The sequence below is a fragment of the Panthera leo genome, chromosome F2, assembly GCF_018350215.1.
Source record: "Panthera leo isolate Ple1 chromosome F2, P.leo_Ple1_pat1.1, whole genome shotgun sequence".
Classification (NCBI taxonomy): Eukaryota; Metazoa; Chordata; class Mammalia; order Carnivora; family Felidae; genus Panthera; species Panthera leo.
Genome location: NC_056695.1, coordinates 47,616,114 through 47,636,068, shown reverse-complemented (window position 1 = coordinate 47,636,068; position 19,955 = coordinate 47,616,114). Strand labels below are relative to the sequence as shown.

General features: G+C 37.4%; 1 protein-coding gene across 9 annotated transcripts in view; it reads left to right on the top strand.

Moving 5' to 3' along the window:
* Positions 1–19,955, top strand: part of NCALD (neurocalcin delta) — a 394,624-nt gene that overhangs the window by 225,185 nt on the left and 149,484 nt on the right. For 5 of the 9 annotated variants that reach the window (XM_042924083.1, XM_042924082.1, XM_042924088.1 and 2 more), the window contains 2 exons: positions 2,947–2,995; positions 11,452–11,538. The gene's annotated coding sequence lies outside the window, so the exon portion shown is untranslated. The remainder of the gene's footprint in view (positions 1–2,946; positions 2,996–11,451; positions 11,539–19,955) is intronic. The other 4 variants (XM_042924089.1, XM_042924086.1, XM_042924090.1 and 1 more) reach the window with 1 other exon arrangement.

Below are 19,955 nucleotides of genomic sequence, written 5' to 3'. Positions count from 1 at the left end.
TAAAATGATGTAAAGGGAGTTAAGGAATCTAATTGCACTGGTATAACATTAAAAACAATAGACTCACAGGGTGCCTGGGTGACTCAGTCTGTTAAGTGTCCAACTTTGGCTCAAGTCATGATCTCACAGTTTGTGACTTCGAGCCCTGCCTTGGGCTCTGTGCTGACAGCTCAGAACCTGGAACCCTACCTCACATTCTGTGTCTCCTTCTCTCTCTGCCATCCATCACTCATGCTCTTTCTCTCTGTCTCTCTCAAAAGTAAATAAACATTAAAAAATTAAATAAAAAAATAAAAATAAATGAAAAAAATAATAGATTCTGACAAGTTACATATATTTAGGGTAATATGAAGAACAACCATTAAAAAGCCATACAAAGAGATATACTAAAAAAACTATAGATAAATAAAAATGGAATTCTAAGAAATGTTCCAGTATCCACAATAAGGCTGGAAAATGAAAATAAAGAAAGGGAAAATAAAGAACAAACAGGAAACAAAAAGTAAAATGGCAGACCATAACCTAAGCATGTCAGTAATTACATTAAATGTAAATGGCCTAAGTATACAAATTATAAGAAAGTGGTTGACACAATAGATTTAAAAAAATGACCCAGCTTGGGTGCTTGGCTGGCTCAGCTGGTGGAGTATTTGACTCTTGATCTCAGGGTTGTGAGTTCAAGCCCCACATTGGGCATAGAGCTTACTTAAAAATTAAAAAAAAAATAAAAATAAAAATGACCCAACTAGATGCTGTCTACAAGAAACTACCTTCAAATATATCAATATAGGAGAGTGAAAGTAAAAAGAAAAAAGATATATCATACAAACATTAATCAGAAGCAAGCAAGAATGGTTATATTAAGATCAGATAAAGAAGACTTCTAAGAAAAAAGAAAAAAAAAACAGACCAGGGACAGAGGGACATTACATAATGATGAAAGGGTCAATCTACCAAAGAGACATAGCAAACATAATATTTTGCACACAAACCCTAAATATGTACCAAACAGAGCAAAATATGTGAAAGAAAAACTGATAACTGAAAGAATAGACAACTCTATAGTTAGAGTTGGAAACCTCAACACACCTTTTTTTAACAATTCATAGAACTAGATGGAAAACCAGCCAGTACAGAGAACACAGAAACATGATCAGTCAACCAGATCTGATTTATGTTTATAGAATCCACCCAGCAACAGGGGAAAAGACATTCTTTTCAAGTGCCACAAAATATATGACAGGATAGGCCATAATCCATAAAGCAAACCTCAACAAATTTAAAGAATCGAAATCATACAGTGTATTCTCTGACTACAGCGGAATCAGACCAGGAATCAATAATGGAAACATTACAGGAAAATCTCTAAATACTTAGAACTGAAACAACAAACTTCTAAAACATCTGTGGGTCAAAGAGGAATTCTTAAGGGAATTTTTAAAAATACATTGAAGTAAATGAAAATGAAAATACAACATAACAAAATTTGTGAGGCTCAGCTAACGCAGTTCTGAGAGGGAATTTTATAGCACTAAGTACGTTAGGAAAGAGGAGAAGTCTCAAGTTAATAATTGAAATTCTCATCTCTAGAAACTATTTTTTAAGTTTATTTATTTTTGAGAGAGAGAGAGAAAGAGAGAGAACAGAAGTGAGGAAGGGGCAGAGAGAGAGAGAGAGGGAAAGATAGAATCCAAAGCAGGCTGCAGGCTCTGAGCTGTTAACACAGAGCCCGACTCAGGGCTCAAATCCACCAACCGTGAGATTGTGACCTGAGCTGAAGTCAGATGCTTAACTGAGTGAACCACCCAGGTGCCCCCAGAAACTAGTTTTTTTTTTTTAATTTGTAAAAAGGAGCAAATGAACCCAAAGCAGGCTTAAGAAAGAATAATAAAGAACAAAAACCAATAAAATTGAAAAGAGACAAACAATAGAGAGAATAGATTAAAGCCCAAACTGATTCTTTGAAAAGATCAACATTGATAAGCCTTCAACAACACTGACAGAGAGAAGACACACATTACCAGTATCTGAAATCAAAAAGACTAACCATCACTATAGACGTGCAGGCATCAAAAGAAAAATAAAGGAATACTTCAAACAACTCTACACATTTTCTGTTTTGGAAGGAAGTTTCCAGATTACTAATTAAATTTTCTTAGGTATAAGGCTATTCAAATTATCTGTATTTGTTGTGTGGGTTGTGGTAGCTTGTGCTTTTTGGGAAACGAATCCATTTCATACAAGTCCTTCCAAAACAGAAAATTCCAGATCCAGTTGGTTTCACTGGAAAATTCTACCAAATATTTAAAGAATTACATCAATTCTATCACTCTCTTCCAGAAAATAGAAAAGCTTCATCTTATGAAGCTATTCTGATACCAAAACTAGAAAAAGACAATACAATGTAAGAAAACTAGAGACTAATGGCTCTCATGAAGATAAATGCAAAATTTCTTAACAAATAGCAAATAGCATTCAGCTATGTATAAAAATAATTATATAAAAATAAGTATATACCATGACCAGGTGGAGTTTATTTTAGGGATGTAAGACTCATTCAATATTTGAAAATCAAGCAGTATAACCCACCATATAAACAATCTAAAGAAAAAAATCACAATCATGCTAATGGAAGCAGAAAAAGTATTTGACAAAGTTCAACCCCCATTCATGATTTAAAAAAAAACAAACTCTCAAAAATAGGAATAGGAGGGAACTTCCTAAAATTGATTTCATAATATCTATCAAACACCTGCAGCTAACAGCATATTTAATAGTGAAAGACTGAATTCTTTCCCCATAATATCAGGAGCAAGACAAGGATGTTCTTTGTCATTACAACTATTCAACATACTACTGGGAGTTCTACACAGTACAATAAACTAAGAAGAGAAAATAAAAGGCATACAGATCAGAAGGTAGAAATAAAATTGTTTCTGTTTGCAGATGGCATGAGAAAAATCCAGTGGAATCTACAAAACACTAGAACTAATAGGTAAGTTCAGCTAAGTTGAAGGGTATAAAAGAAACAAAAATCAACTGTATTTCTATATACTAGCAATGTATACATGGGTATTGAAATTAAATGTACAATATCACTTATGATAGCTCAAAAACATATGAAACTTATATGTAAATCTAACATAACATGTAGGATTTGTATGCTGAGAACTACAAAATGCTGATGAAAGAAATCAAATGGGAAGATCTAAATAAATGAAGAGCCATACTATGAATCTAATTCATGGATTGGAAGATTCAACATAGTGGATGTGTCAACTCTCCCCAAATTGATATTTAGATTTAATGAAATTCTTACAAAAATTCCAGAAAAGATTTTTGTAAATATAGACAAGATTACTCTAAAAATTTACACAAAAAGGAGACATATAAATGGCCAATGGACATATGAAAAGATACTCAATGTCACTCATCAGGGAAATGCAAGTCAAAACTACAGTGTCACCTCACACCTGCCAGAATGGCTAAAATGAACAACACAAGAAACAACAAGTGTTAGCAAGGACGTGGAGAAAAAGGAATCCTTGTGCACTTTTTGTGGGAAGGCAAACTGGTACATCCACTGTGGAAAACAGTATGAAGTTTCCTCAAAAAAAAGTTAAAAATAGAACTACCTACAATCCAGTAATCGCACTACTGGGTATTTACCCAATGAATAAAAAAACACTAATTCAAAGAGATATATGCACCCTCATGTTTACTGCAACAGTTTTTACAATAGCCAAATTATGGAAGCAGCCCAAGTGTCTATCAATAGATGAATGGATAAAGAAGATGTGGTACACACACACACACACACACACACGGAATATTATTCAGCCATAAAAAGGAATGAAATCTTGCCATTTGCAACAATGTGGATGGAGCTAGAGAGTATAATGCTAAGTGAAATAAAATCAGTCAGAGAAAGACAAATACCATATGATTTCACTCTTATGTGGAATTTAAGAAATAAAACAAATGAACAAAGGGAAAAAAGAGAGATGGGGTGCCTGGATGGCTTAGTTGGTTAAGCATCTGGCTCCTTGCTGACACCAAGGGAGCCTGCTTGGGATTTTCTCTCTCCCTGTCTCTCTGCCTCTTCCCTGCTCTCTCTCTCGAAATAAATAAATAAGTTTGAGAGAGAGAGAGAGAGAGGCACCAAGAAACAGACTGTTAACTATAGAGAATAAACAGAGGGTTAGTAGAGGGGAGATGGATGGGGGGAAGGGAGAAATAGATGATGGAGAAATAGTGCTTATCATGATGAGCACTAAGTAATGTATAGCATTGTTGAATCACTATATTGTACACCTGAAACTAACATAACACTGTATGTTAATTATACTGGAATAAAAATGTTTAAACTTGATAAAAAAAAAAAACAAAATAAAAATTTATACAAAAAGGGAAAGGAACTAGAATGTCTAAACCAGTTTTGAAAAAGAATAAAATGGGAGGAATCACTCTACTTGATTTCAAGACTTCTATAGCCACAATAATGAGGACTGTGGAAATAGCAGAGGGAGGGATGGACACATAGCTCAATGGAAGACCTGTAAGTAGTCACATATAAATACAGCCAACTGATTTTTGAGGAGTATGTAAAAGCAATTCAATGGAGATAAGATATTCTTTTCAGCATTAGTGCTGGAGCAGCCGGATAACCTCAACCTAAAAACCCCACAGCTTAACTCCGATTGGATCATACATTTAAATATAAAATATAGGGGCGCCTGAGTGGCTCAGTCGGTTAAGTGTCTGACTCTCTGTTTTGGCTCAGGTCACGATCTCACAGTTTTGTGAGTTCAAGCCCCACATCGGGCTCTGTGCTGATGGTGCAGAGCCTGCTTGGGATTCTTTATCTTCTCCCTCTATCTCTGACTCTCCCCCCGTTTATGCTATCTCTGTCTCTCTCTAAATAAATAAATAAACTTAAAAAAATTTTAAATATAAAATATTAAACTATAAAAATTTTAGAAGAAAACATGGGTGAAAATATTCAGGACTTTTGGCTGTATGAGGAGTCCTTAAACATGGCACTAAAGGCATAATGTCTAAAAGAAAAAAAATTAAATTCATCCAAATTAAAAATGTTTGCTCTATGAAGGACTTTGTTAAGAATATGAAAAGACAAGCTATAGATGGGGAGAAAAAACTTACAAAACATGTACCTAACAAAGGACTTAAATCTAGGCTATATAAAGAATTCGAAACTTAGTTAAAAAAGAAACAGTTCTATTAGAGAATGGGCAAAAGATAGAAAGAGACATTTCATTGAAAAGGACGTGTAGATGGCAGATAAGCACTTGAAGATGTTCAACATTACTAGGTATTAGGGAAATGCAAATGAAGACCATAATGAAATATCACTACACGTCTAGTAAAATAGCCTGAAATAAATAGTGATAATGCCAAATGCTGGCAAAGATGTGGCAAAATTGAATCTCTTATTCATTGATGGTGGTTAAAATGGTACAGCCTCTCTGGAAAATAGCTTGGCAGTTTCTTAAAAACTAAACCTAAACTGAATCATAAGACCCAGCAGTCACTCTCCTGGGCATTTATCCCAGAGAAACAACTTACGTCCGCAGAAAAACTTATAGACAATTTTTCCCAACAGCTTTGTTTGTAATAAGCCAAAAGCTGAAAACAACCAACACGTCCTACAAAAGTGGTTAAATATACAGTGGTTAAATATACATGCAAACGGTGAGATACTATTCAGCAATAAAAAGGAGCCAACTATTGATACAAATAACAACTTGGATACAGGCAGTGCCTGGGATCTCAATTCAGCATTATGCTGAATTTAAAAACCCAACATCAAAAGGTCATATATTATATGTTTCCACTTATTAACATTCTAGACATAACAAAATTATAAAGATGGAGAACAAGTTTGTGGTTTCGAGGGATAAGGGGTGGGAGCTGAGAGGATGGGTGTGGCTGTAAATGGTAGTAGGATGTTGTTCTGTGTGGTGATAAATAGTTCTGTACCTTGATTGCAGTGCTGGTTACACAGATCTTCACGTGTGTTAAAATGAAATGTAACTATAAAAATGTATTAGATATAGGCTTACCTAAACAAAAGTATTGTTTGTATGTGCTCTTCTTGGGTTTTATTTATAAAAACAAGTCACCAATACTTGCTTTTTTTCATTCTTTGTGCTTTTACAGTTCACCCAAGTTGTTGCCTGTAGCTATGATTTATTCATTTTCCTTGTTGTCTAATATTTCATTATATGTATGTAATTCAGTTTATTTCTTTACCTGTTGGTGGGCATCTGTGTTAAATATAGCTTTTTTTTTTTTTTTTAAGAAAGGTGTTGTAAACATTTTGTGCCTGTTTTCCAGTGCTGCTATGCAAGAATTTCTCTAGAGAATATAGGTAGGCGTGTGTTTGCTGGGTTGGAGGGCACGGAAAACATTCAACTTCATGAGTTAAAGTTAAATTGTTTGAGAGGCTTATATCAACTAATACACCCACCATCAGCTAAATTTGCATTTTCTTGATTACAAATGAGGTTGCTTGTCTTTTTATATGTACATTTACCATTCTTGTGTTTCTCTTCTGTGACAATGTGTCAGATCTTTTGCTCATTTTTCTATTATGTTGTCTTTTACTGATTTGTAACATTTCTTTATATAATCTAAAAACTGGCCTTTTGTTGATTTTACTTGCTGCAAACTTGTGGCAGATGTTGGCAAGTTTTTTGCTTTCTTTATCATACTTTTTTTGTTTTTGTTTTTTAGAGGGAGAGAGAGAGAGAGAGAGAGAATGCATGAATGGGGGAGAGGGGAAGAGGGAGAGAGTGAGAGAGACTCCTAAGCAGAGTCCACACTTAGCATGGAGCCCAATGCAGGACTTGATCACACAACACTGGGATCATGACCTGAGCCGAATCGAGAGTTCGGTGTTCAACTAATTGAGCCACCCAGGTGTCCCTCTTTATTGTACTTTTTGATAAACAAAGATCTTAATATTATAGTAGGGAACATTTATCAATCTTTCCTTCTGCAATAAACAGTTTTGTGCCTTAAGAACCCTTTTCCCATTTGGAGGTCTGAAAGATGTTCTATATTTTCTTCTGCATTATAACTTTTTTTTTTTTTTTTTTTTTTTTTTTACAGCTAAGTCCTTAATCCCTCTGGAATTGATCTTTGGGTGTGATTCCTTGACTTTTGGCTCAGTAAATTATTTCAACCTTTTGTGAGAGCTCTGTTGTCTTTTAATTCCAACTTCCCAGCCTTGACTGCTACTGATGCTTGCTCTGTCTCTTCAAGTTGTGTGTGTGTGTGTGCGCGCACGCGCGCGCGGCGCTTTTTCTTTTGGTATGCCTTGTAAATTTTTCCTGCTAGCCAGATACAATGTACCAGGTGAAAGGAACTGCTATAAATAGATCTTTAGTAATGTGGTGGTGAGGTTCTCAGAGAGAGGAGGTGTTTTACGCATTCTGTGATCAGCCTTTTAGCAAGCCTGTGCCTCTGGACTGTGACCATCACAGTGTTGCAGTTTTTTTCTCCCCCTTTTCTCAGGATGGCTGGAGTGGACTGAAGTTCAGTATTTGCTTTCTCCCACATTGAAGGCTAGAGGAGACTGGTTTCAGTATTTCCCTTTCCCAGGTCAGTTAGGTTCTCATAATACTCTAGCAGGTTAGGCTCTCATTAACTAGTTTACCCAGAGGGTGTGCCTTGCTAAGAACAGAGTGCTCTGGGACACCTGGGTGGTTCAGTCAAACCTCAGCTCAGGTCATGATCTTACGGTTCGTGAGTTCAAGCCCTGCGTCGGGTTCTGCACTGACAGTTCGGAGCCTGCTTGGGATTCTGTCTCTGCCCCTCCCCAACCTGCTCTCTCAAAATAAATAATAAATAAATTTAAAGAAAGAAAAAGAACAGAGTGCTCTGGCATATTTCAAAATGGTTCCTTTCGCCCTCTGCATTCTGGAAGCTGGAGGGGATTTTTCTCTGATATTTACTGTGGGAATCTGGTAGATGTCCTGCAAGTAAATCTCACAGTATTGGGAAAGCTCCCTTTTGACTAGGTGCCCCCAGAGCTTTTAACTCTCAGAGTTGTCCCCACAGAAATTCCAGCAATTCAGAAATTACAGTTCAAGTTTTCCTACCCCAGCACTGCTTCCTACAGCAGTTGCTGCTGGTAAGTCCCTGCTCAGGGAAGCCATCCGTCCATCTCTCTAATCTGGGGGACAGCAGTTTGCCCTGTGTGCTTCCCTCTCTTAACGTGTTCCAAGAGGAGTTCTTGAATTCTACTTGTTGTTAGGACAGAGTGGTGATTTCCAAGTTCCTACTCCTCTTTTGTCTTTTAATACCTGAGTTCATGAGAAGGTCCAGGAAGAAAATTCAACCATGGTGAGATTTTGGAAGATGGCCAATTCTCCTTTAGGCAACTTTGAAAGAAATTTTGGTCAAATGATGGGTTTCCTTTACTGTAGCCAAGGCATTCTTGCTTTAGCGGTTTTGTAAGTGCTTGAGTGTCACGTGTTAAAAAGCTAAAGAAACCAAAAACAAAAGCAATGAAAAGCAATGAATCTCCTCTCACCATTTGAACTATGACTCAGATCATTCAAATAAGCTATTTGTTAAGAAAGAAAGCATAAATTTAACATGCCTGTTTGTGTGGTATTCAGAGTACAGATTCTGCTTTTGGAAAGGCACTGCTGTTTATGGGAAATATTGCTGGACAAGGAATCAGGAGCCTGGAGTTAAGCCTTGATCTGTCATTACATGGTTGCAAAAGCTTCTTGTATCCAGAGTACGTTCAGCTCCTGTAACAAGAACCCTTCTACAGCAGCTTAGCCAAATAAAGGTGTTTTTTGTTTTGTTTTGTTTTGTTTTGTGTTGTTTTGTTTTGTTCCCCTCATATAACAGCCTGGGAGCAGGAAAACCAGGACTAGTGTAGTGGCTCCTTTTTTCAGTTTAGGCTTCACAGCGTGTGGCTCTTGTCTTCATGCTTGTCACTTCATGACTGCAAAGTATGTCTCTATCTCTGGCCTTGTATCAATGTTTCAGGCATGAAGAAGAGGAAGCGCAAAGAGCAAAAAGCGAGTGGAGAGCTCTTTAAAGAGCTTTTTCTAGGGGGCACTTGGGTGGCTCAGTCAGTTAAGCATCTGACTTTGGCTTAGGTCATGATCTCACGGTTCTTGGGTTCGAGCCCCGCTCGGGCTCTGTGCTGATGGTTTGGACCCTGGAGCCTGCTTTAGATTCTGTGTCTCTCTCTTTCTCTTCCCCTCCCCTGCTCGTGATCTGTCTCTCTCTCAAAAAATAAATAAACATTTTTTTTTTTTAAAAGAGCTTTTCCAGGAAGCCTACGCCATAATGTTAGCTTACACCTCCAGGGTCCAAGCTGTTCCACCTGTCCATCCTTAGCTGTGGTTTTAACAGGGCAAATTGCTGCCCTGAACAAAATCAAGGTTCTGTAAAGAAAAACAGTATGCTGGGAATTGGATAGGTAACCAGCAGTGTCTGCCCCATTCTCTAAACTTCCATTAGGAATGCCTGTTCCTCCCCCATCCCCGACAGAGTTGTTTGGAGGTCAAAATGGAAGATCAAAATCAAATGCAGGAGCACTTCATACACTATAAAATGTATTTCATAAACAAAATGGAAATATCCTGAACTATATTCTTTTTCTTAAAGCTTTTTTATTTATTTTACTTAGAGAAAGAGCACATACACATGGGAGGGGCAGAGAGAGAGAGAGAGAGAGAGAGAGAGAGAGAGAGAGAAAGAGAGAAAGAGAGAAAGAGAGAGGGAGGTAGAGGGTGAGAATCCCAAGCAGGCTCTGCACTGTCAGCACAGAGCCCGACGCAGGGCTTGAATCCACAAATCACAAGATCATGACCTGAGCTGAAACCAAGAGTTGGACGTTTAACCAACTGAGCCACCCAGATGCCTCTCGTGACCTATGTTTTTAGAGAGCAAATCTAATGTTAACAGAAAGCCCACCTGAATGTAAAGATTTGGGTAATCAGTATCTCTTGAACCTCAGCTCATTCTCTTGTTGACATCTTTAGAGAACACAGTGTTCTCATGGATGCACATCCTCAAATACCAATCTTCAGGTTACTGCCAAAGATTGTTGTGCTGGACATTTGTTGATTTCCTCCATAATAATCCCTTTTCCCTTCCAGTATCTTGAGTGACTTCCCATGCGATTTTTCTTTGGAATGTTTCTACCCTCACCTCCAGGGATAAGCCTTGATTAATTTAAAGCCATTCAGCAAAGTAGTAGTGACTGATTCAGTGATGGGCAATCTGAGTGACCTCAGAATTTGGGACTGCCAGAGTGCTAACACTATCCTCTTGAAAGATACATAAGTGGTCTTGAATTGCTGCAGCTAGTATTTTTTGTACCATGAAAGGAGGCAGCCTGAGGTTGAAATCAATCTACAGAGAATACCTGTGCCAAGAGAACTCCAGAGAATCAAATGATGTGGTGAACCTCTGTTTTCCCAAAACCAACCATACACCTGGACATTTTTTTCCCCAGCTCAATGAACCAAAATAGTTCCTTGTCTTGTTATTTATTTGAATCAGTGAGTTTGAGGTGGGGTTTGTGTTATTTGTAGCCAAAAGATTCCTGAGTGATTGTTTCCAATATATGGTTTAGGCAAAAATATATATATTATTTTAAATATATTATTTAAATATATATTATTTAATGTATATTAATTTATATAATCAACAAATTAGGAAATTAATCATGTTCCTAACTTAACAGGAAATCCTGTTATATAAATATAATATATATTTATATTTATAAATATAATAAATATATTATTAATATATATTTATAAGTATATAAATATAATAAATATATTATTAATATATATTTATAAGTATATAAATATAATAATATAATGTAACATAACAATATAACTATATTATATTTAATATATATTATTTAAATATATATTATTTAAAATAATATATTACATATATATGTTTTAAATAATGCATTACTTAATATAGTATATATTTATGTACATATGTAAACACATATGTGTGTATTATATATAATATGTGTACATATTATATATATTGGTATATACATGAGTTTATTCTAAAGTTTATAGTCCTTCCAGGATTAAGGCCATGAGGCCTGAATGTTACTGAGAAGGCCAGTTTCTCTCTGTTATAAATGGACTGCACAGCATCTGTCTAAATGATTTTAAACTGTGAAGTGCTAAGACCTGAGTCTCATACTTTTGGGGACTGCACTTATCTCCCCTGTGGTATAAGACTCGCCCCTGGGTACTTTAAGCCAAAGACCAATTAGGCTGAGATATGTCAGTGTTCTTGAAGGTGTGTTTCCTGTTTCCTGTTTGCAAAGGCAACTACAGAAGAAATAAAAGTAACGGCCTTACATAAACTGCTTACTGAGCTGTCAAATGTTCAAATAAAATATTCATTAATTATGAGTGATCTCAGTTGCAGGGCCACGGAGCTGCTGGTGATAAAATCTGTCGTGATCCTGTGGAAGGCTGTGCAGTCCGAGGCGCTGTCTGACTGCTGATTGTGAGTTCCTTTTTTTAACCTCTTGAATGTCTGGGTTTTAAGTTGTGATTATTATTAAATTATGATTCAGAAGGCAAAATGTTGCATCCTAGTTAGGCTATTGTGGGTTTGTATGTTTGCTGTCTGGTAAATAAAACGTGCTGGCTTATTAGCTGCCATTAGAGCTTTGTCATGAGGTGTACATTTCTACTTGAACTCTGGATGAATTTGTGTATTAGTGACAAGAAAACTATGCACCCTTTCTACTTTTTAAAAAAATCTCTTCTGTGGTGACTCTGATTAAATGGGAACCTTATTTAAGTGTAAGAAATTTACTTAAAAAAAAAAAACAAATAGGGGACATGATCATGAAGTAAAAACCTGACTTTCTTCCTGTATGTGCCGTTCCTTACTTTCTACATCTACTCTTTGGTAAGGAAAATTGAAGAAGATATTGTGCAGCAAGTAGATGGGATTTTTTTTTAATTCAGAAACAATTCTTTTGAAATTCTATTATGGTACAATTAGGACGGCAGTACCAGCAATAGTGGATTTCCTGTTAAGTTAGGAACATGATTAATTTCCTAATTTGTTGATGTGGGTCTCGAAAGCCATCTCATTGAATATTTAGGAAATTGGCTTTTCAGGAAAGGAAATCTACTGGTATATGAAGTTCTTGGAAAATTTTCAAGATATGCTAATGGCCCCAGATGAGAGCCAAGCCAAGATTTATAGGCAAGGTAATATGGCTTAGGTCCTGGTAATAGTTTTTGTGGCTGTTTGTAAATAAGGCGTGAATATTAACCTGACGTTTACTTGGCCAGACAGTTTTAAACGAAGAATAAATGGCAAACATAAAACAAATGTGGGTAAGAACAAAACCAAGTGTATTTTCCTGGTGTTGCAGGGAAGGGAAATAAGTTGATGCAAAATGAAATTTAAATGTACTCAGCTTTTTTTCATCCCACTTCCTTTGTCCCCATTAAGTTGAGGCATTAGATGAGCAACATGGCTTATCTGGATGTAATAAGAATGTGAAAGGGAAAGGTCTGTAATCCATCTCTGGTAGGCCAGTCCTTTTAATGCGATACATAGGACAATAATAAAGTATTTGAGGTCATGCTAAGCAAACTAATTTTTTCTTTCTTCGTATCGTCAAGAACTAAGCCTCAACTCCAGCATATTGCTCGTGGAAGCCAAAATAGAATTGAGCATTTAAGTTGGTAGTGAGAGGCTCTTACGTCTTGGGATAATCTGGTTGAAGTACTATGGCTATCACAGCCATAAACATGATAGTAGCCATTGCATTAGTTCCTTGGATCTTTCTGACGTCAAACCAAAGAGTAATAGGAAAATATGTGTTCTTGGCCAAAAGACAGCAAAGCAGGAGTGTGATGCAACCATTCCCCTAGACATGGAGGTGTGGAGAATCCATATGCCTGCGATTAGCTTCTGACATTCCTGCCCTTCCTCAAGTGTGCAGGTCTCTCTTCTGTGATTTCAGAGACAGGTGATTCCTTACTGTAGATTCTCTGTGTGAGTGAGCCCCAGGTAGGCTCGACTTCGTCTCTGGTTTATGTGGAGCAGAGAAAGGCTAGGCCGCTGAAGTTGATGCTGCAGATTCAAGGCATCTTCCAGATTCAGAGGAGGACAGTTTGGATGAGAAATCGACAGAAGAGGTCTTGAGGCAGTGAAGGAGCCACTTCCTGCTTCAAGACTACTGTGGTCTTGAGGGAGGTGTGGACAAGGCAGGGATAAGGATGACCTCTGGAATAGAGGCCAAATCTTCTAACTGGGACTTTCCAAATGGATGGCCTAAGTTAGCAAATAGTGCCCCATTTCTTGTGCATTCTGGAATTTGTTCAAGAATTTCAGGTGTCACCTTACCTAGTGACAGAGATCCTGATAGCAATAGGTAGGAAAGATACATGTAAAGAAACTATTTTAAAGTGAAGTATATGAATAGACTCCAGGTTTACAATTATTTCTGATTTCCTATCATCTGGGTGTCTCTCTTTAGCTCCTTGAGGCTAGAGTCATTTTGTCTGGATCCCCAAGAAATCATATCTTCCCCAAGGCTTTCTATGTAACTGGCTTCTCAGTTATACGATATTACATGGAATTCTATTTTTCTATAGTTTTTGCACTAGACACCTCCTTCCTTCTCCTCTTACAAATATTATTTTAATCCTTCTAGCCTGGGAGCTCACCACTCTTTATTGTCAATTTCCTATAAATTCTCCTGTATCAAAAAAAAAAACCCACCTGTTATGTCAACAGAATATCTACCTATAAATTCTCCTCTATCAAAAAAACGCCCCACCTATTGTGTCAACAGAATATCTATCATTCAAGAACAGTCATGGGGAGAAATTATCTCTGAGCCCAAGAGTAGAAGACACCAAATATCTAGGGGATAATTAAAGTATGCTTCCAGCTGTTTTCAAATAGAGACAGATACTGATCATCCAAATAATTGATTCGCTGACAACTACTTTCCACGCAGTCATGTTCTTAATGCAAAACAGCTAAAAAAATTCATTGAAAAAATAAATAAATAAACCAAGCTGCGTTTTTATTAGTGTGTAGAAAACAGAATAGAAAGAGAGCAGTTGGTTTCTCAACAATTTTGCAATACGTTCCATTAGTATCATGTAGACTTAGGAGCATGTAGTTCAATGACAGTAGATAAATGATTCCATTTAGCCCAAAAGTGTTGATTAAGTACCTACTAACTTGAGTCCTAGTGGAGAATGATCTAGTATATCCTAGACCTGTATATCTGGTAACATAATATTTCTAGAAACATAATTCATTTATTCACCCGATAAATATTGAGCACTGGCTATGTGACGGCCCTGTGTTAAATGATGGCAATATTCATGGGGAACAAGATAGGTATGGTTTCTGCCTGTAGTTGAGGGGTGTGGGATGGGAGGGAAATGTTAATGAAATAATTGCACACATTTTACAAATGTGACCATTACTATGATGGGAAAAAACAAACAAACAAACATGGGAAACTGAGACCATAAAACACAGGCACTACATCTAGGTAAGTGGTGATCAGGGATGACTTCCCTGAAGAAATTTGAAGAGATTGCAAACATGAAAGAGAGTGTTCTGGGCAGAGGCCCTCAGGTAGCAGGGAACATGGAGCTTACTGGGAACTGAACCAAGGGCAGTGTAGCTGGAGAGAAAGAGGGAAAGCTAGAAAGGTGGCAGGAACAGATTATGAGAGACTAATACATGAGTGAATGAATGTGAGTAGCTTATTATACACAGTGAGTCCTATTGACCTGTGTCACTAGTGTGAAAATAAAAGAAACTTGCAATTTTATAATGACTCTGCTCTTTGGGAGATGATGTTCACTCATTCATTCACTCATTCAGCCAATAAACACGAGACAAGATCCCTATTCACATGGATCTTAAATTCTAGTGGAACAAGCAGATAATGTGCCAATAAGGAAATAATATATAGGTCTTATGGTAAGTTTTTGTTTGTGTATAAGTGGTGTGGGTAGTTTTTAGGTGGAATTTTAAAAATAATTTCAGATATTTATTGTATTGCATCCAAGTGTAGTTATTCCTTTGTTTCATTAAGTTTATATGTTCTAGCAGCGCTAAGACCATGCTTAGCACGGGTGTTCTTCATTGTACTCAACTCACAGTTGAAGACTCGGGTGAAACTCCACGAGAGGGAAGCTGTGAGATTTGTATTCTTGTTTCTGAGGATCTCATGATACCACAGCCCACCTGGCACCTTACCTCCTCTTCTTGGACTTGTGCAGGGAGCAGGAGGGGAGCAATACAAAGATTTAAATGAAAACAACGGAAGCTAACATTGATCGAGAAGGATCTAAGAGAGAGTATTTCAGTCTATTTCTTTTTACAAAAAGAACTCAGTACATCTTATTACACACCTAATATATTTTGTAAATTTTGCACATTTACCGTCTCTAAAAAAAAGATTCACATCCTACAATCAATGTACACATTTAAGAAAAGGTATTTCTTTGCCACATTCCCAAAAGCTGTTATTTAATTGATGGTCCATCTTAAAATCATCAGTGCCTTACGACTCCGAAAATAATACACATCTGGAACCTTGTTCGAATTTTCAGTCATGCCTGTCTTTTCTGAAGATCTCCTTGAAGCTTCCCTGATGACAGCGTTGCATATCTGCATATAAAGTATCACCATTGATGGAACTAAACCAGGGCACCTCTAAGGGTCACCTTCGGGTCTTGCTTGCAAAACTGAGAGGAGAGTTCATTATAGCAAAGGGAGGCCTAATAATAATCTGTTTTAGTCCCTAGGAACTTCCTGACTTTTGATGTTCAGATTGTATGAATCAAAATTATTATTCCCATATATGCCAAAAGTAATGGAAATGTTCATGTGCTCCTTTAGTACTGGGTTTCTCAGGCGCACTGTTGACATTTGGATCAGATCATTCTGTTGTGAGGGGCTGTCCCATGCATGGAGAATGTTTGGTAGCATTCTGGTACCAATACTATCTCCTCCTGCGCCCCCCCCCCCCCCATCATGACAGTCATCTCTAGTATTGCCAAATGCCTCTTGGGAGGGGCAAACTCACTTTCTCACTTGAGAACCACTGCTTAAGTATATCATAGTCACTGGTTCCCAATCCTGTGTTCTAGCTTGGTATTATAGTTGTATCGAAAACATGTGCAATCCTAAATGCATAGCTTTCAGTTTAACAGGATGGTGTCTTTATAATTCTGTAGTTCCTACATCACAATTAAAAATGATATTATGAAACCTGAGCTAGAAGGGTAACCAATTAGATTTTTACTCAGCCAAACCTGTGAAATTCTAACGTGGTAATACATTTTTCTGTGGGGGAGGGTGCCTACACTTTGAGAGGATTGTTTTATTAAAACTATAAAATTTTACCCTCAAAGTTTAAAACTTACTTGGTGGATCACCTGATTTTTTAAAAGATACGCTTATGGGAATCTTAAAAAGACTCCAACTTATTCAGCTGCAAGAATTAAGAGCCTCTAGGGGACACATAGAAACTTAAATGAGGCACATTTAATGAGTTCAATTCTAGTTTGATGGGAGGCTGAGAACAACAGAGAGAAAAAAGTGCCACTCTTCTGTCCTTTGGTGCTGGCACTTAACATTTTAGTGTAAGTTATTACAATAGTGTATTGGTTTAATGTTCCCTTGATATCTGTGGTTTAATCAATGTTTCTGAACATGGAAGAATGTGTGTTCTCTCTGCCACTGTTCAGCTAAGAAATGACATTTGAAAATTACCGTAATCATGCATGAATAGATCTTCTAAAGTGGTATTTTACTACACTATGGTGCCTGGGAAGACTTAATATTGCATAAATTTACTTAGACATGTAACTAATACATGGCACCATTAGGGGAACTATGTTTTTAAATTCCTTTTTGTTATTGTTTTACTTATGTCTTAAATGTTTATATATTTATTTTTGAGAGAGAGAGGGAGAGGGAGGGGGGGGAGAGAGAGAGAGAGATCATGAGTTGGAGAGGGACAGAGAGAGAGGGAGACAGAGAATCCCAAGCAGGCCCTGCACTGTTAGTGCAGATCCTGATGTAGGTCTCCACTCAGGGCTCGAACTCAGGAGCCCTGGGATCACGACCTGAGCCGAAATCAAGAGTCGGCCACTTAACAGACTGAGCCGTCCAGGGGTCTTAATTATTTATTTTACCTAAAGGCCTCCTGCCTCAAAATGTTGCATATATTTCAAGTGAGACCAATATATTGTTTTGTAAAATAGAGCTTTGTTTCCTGTCACTACTGTATTCAGGAATATTAAAAAGTTTTTTTAAATGTTTATTCATTTTTGAGAGAGACAGAGTGCAGGTGGGGCAGGGGTAGAGAGAGAGAGAATCTGAAGCAGGCTCCAGGCTCAGAGCTGTGAACACAGAGCCCAAAGTGGGGCTTGAACCCACGAACCGCAAGATCATGATCTGAGCCAAAGTTGGACGCTTAACTGACTGAGCCACCCAGGCCCCCCTCAGGAATATTTAAAAACTACTAATTTCTCAAAAAGAAAGTTCTTATTCTTTTTCATGGTGCTCAAAGCTTTCTACTAACTGGCTGCAGTCCGCCTCCTGAGATTCATTTGCTTTACCTCCCTTTGCTCCTGTCCCCATATCACTCTCTGACAGCAATGAACTAGGTGGCCTGAGTAACAGGATGGACATCTCCTTGCACTTTTCTGCCTTCATAGCTCTTCTTGTGCTGTGATCTCTAACCCCTGAAATTCGAATTCATGCTTAAGAATCATGTCTTACATGGAACTTTCTCAAATGTTCTCAGTTGGGATTAAACTCTCCCTTTCTTTCTCTATCTCTCCCCGTCTTCCTCCCTCCCTCCCTCCCTCCCTCCCTTCCATCCCTCTTTCTCTCTTTCCTATAATGCTTGGAAAGCACTAGATTAGTGCTTTTCAAACTATCTATGGGGATGACTAGGCTTTTTAAAATTTCCTATTCATCACATGCCAATATGTATCCTCTTGTCCATGACTAGTGCTTAGATGTCTCCATGTGAAACTTAACTACCCAAGTTCTGCATATACCCCATCTATACCACATTCCATGAGATGCATCCACTTGACCACACATTATTTGGATGTTGCAGCAATGTCCAACTCGTGTAAAAAATGTCTGAATAGTTACTTGCAATATCTGTACTTGTCCTGTTTCAGTCTGATAAGAATAGTTCATGGGGGTGGCTCTGGTCCACAGACCACACTTTAAGGAGCATTGACCCAGACTATAAACTCCATGAGGACAGGACCCGGGTCTGCTTTTTTCATCATTATAATTCTAGCCCCTGGCATTGCCTGTCACATAGCAAACACATTTATTGCATGTGGAAGTATCATGCTATAGATAACAGCACCTGTCTCCCAAGTAACTTGGATCAGATCTCAATCAGTTTTTAGCACCTACAGGATTATCATGGCTTACTTGTATCAGAAAATAGGAATGAATGAGAATATCAGACTGGTTTATTTTAAATATTGCTCTTTAGTTTAAAAGCTACTGAAATAAGGGCACCTGGGTGGCTGAGTCAGTTGAGTGTCCGACTTCTGCTCAGGTTGTGGTCTCATGGTTTGTGTGTTCAAGCCCTGTGTCGGGCTCTGTGCTGACAGCTCAGAGCCTGGAGCTTTTTCAGCTTCTGCATCTACCTCTCTTTCTGCCTAACACATCAACCCTGCTCATGCTCCGTTTCTCTCTCTCTCTCTCTCTCTCTCAAAAATAAATAAACATTAAAAAAATTAAACACATAAAAGCTACTGAAATAAAACATACCTCCTTCTCCTACCGCTGGTATGGCCTTTATAAGTGAAGATTACTTGATCAATAATTTAATTTTCTTTCACTGGATAGTTGCAAAAAGTCGCTGCATTCAAATTCACTTAAGTAAAAATGAAAGGAGTTTAAAAGAAATCTAAAACACTTAGCCTGTTAAATGGCGATATTGAGAAATTGTTTGAGAGAAATGTATTTCTAGAAGAGAAAACCCCACAAAAACAAAACTATATTTAAAGCCTTTCTTTTATGCAGCTCAAGGGGGCACATTGAAAGTCTTCAGCAGTTTAAAATTCTATTTCTGAAAATGAGAATCACATGGAGTTAATTTAACATCCACCACTGTAATTTCTACTGGGAAAAACACCTGGGACACGAGTAACTTTTTTTTTCTTCAAAATTTAAAATGTAAGAGATTCAGAATAAATTACTTGACAGTGCTCTTGGAACACAGATTTCTTTTTATTTCTTTCTTTCCATTTTTTTTTTTTGAACAAAGATTTCTAACTGTCAGTAGTTCAAGAGTATCTTTCTCAAGTGGTAAAAAGTGGCTGCAGTTGGATGTTCATACTTTTTATTGACTATTTCATTATTTTAAAGTTAACAGCCAAGAAAAACAAGGAAATTTACTATATGTTTTTCCCACCGTTATTAGCCACTTATTTTTCCATGGAACGTTTGTTATTTCTGGGAAACATATGGCATGTGACCAGAACCATAATTAGTAACAGTTTGATGTTATAGGAATTCATATTTTGGCAATTCCTAGCTTCTTTAGATCAGTGGCTTCCTCTGAAATATAAAAGCAGCAAATAAAGATCCTAAGGGTGAATTCTGGAGTCAGCTTTTTTCTCCTTTTGGAAACAGAATTATTTGCTTGTTTTGACCAGGGAGGTATTTGAAGATTTTTGCAAACGCTTATATAGTTCTGCTCCAGAGCCAAAAGATGCCAGAAGGAGGCACTGTTTTAAGCACTTTGCATATTCCACTTAGTTAATCATTGCAAATAGGGGCAGGAAGATACTGCTTTGCTCCAAGTCACTTCAGTGGGAAATTACATAGTTGAGATCTACCTGAAAAAGTCTGGCCCCAGACTCTGCTCGATCCGA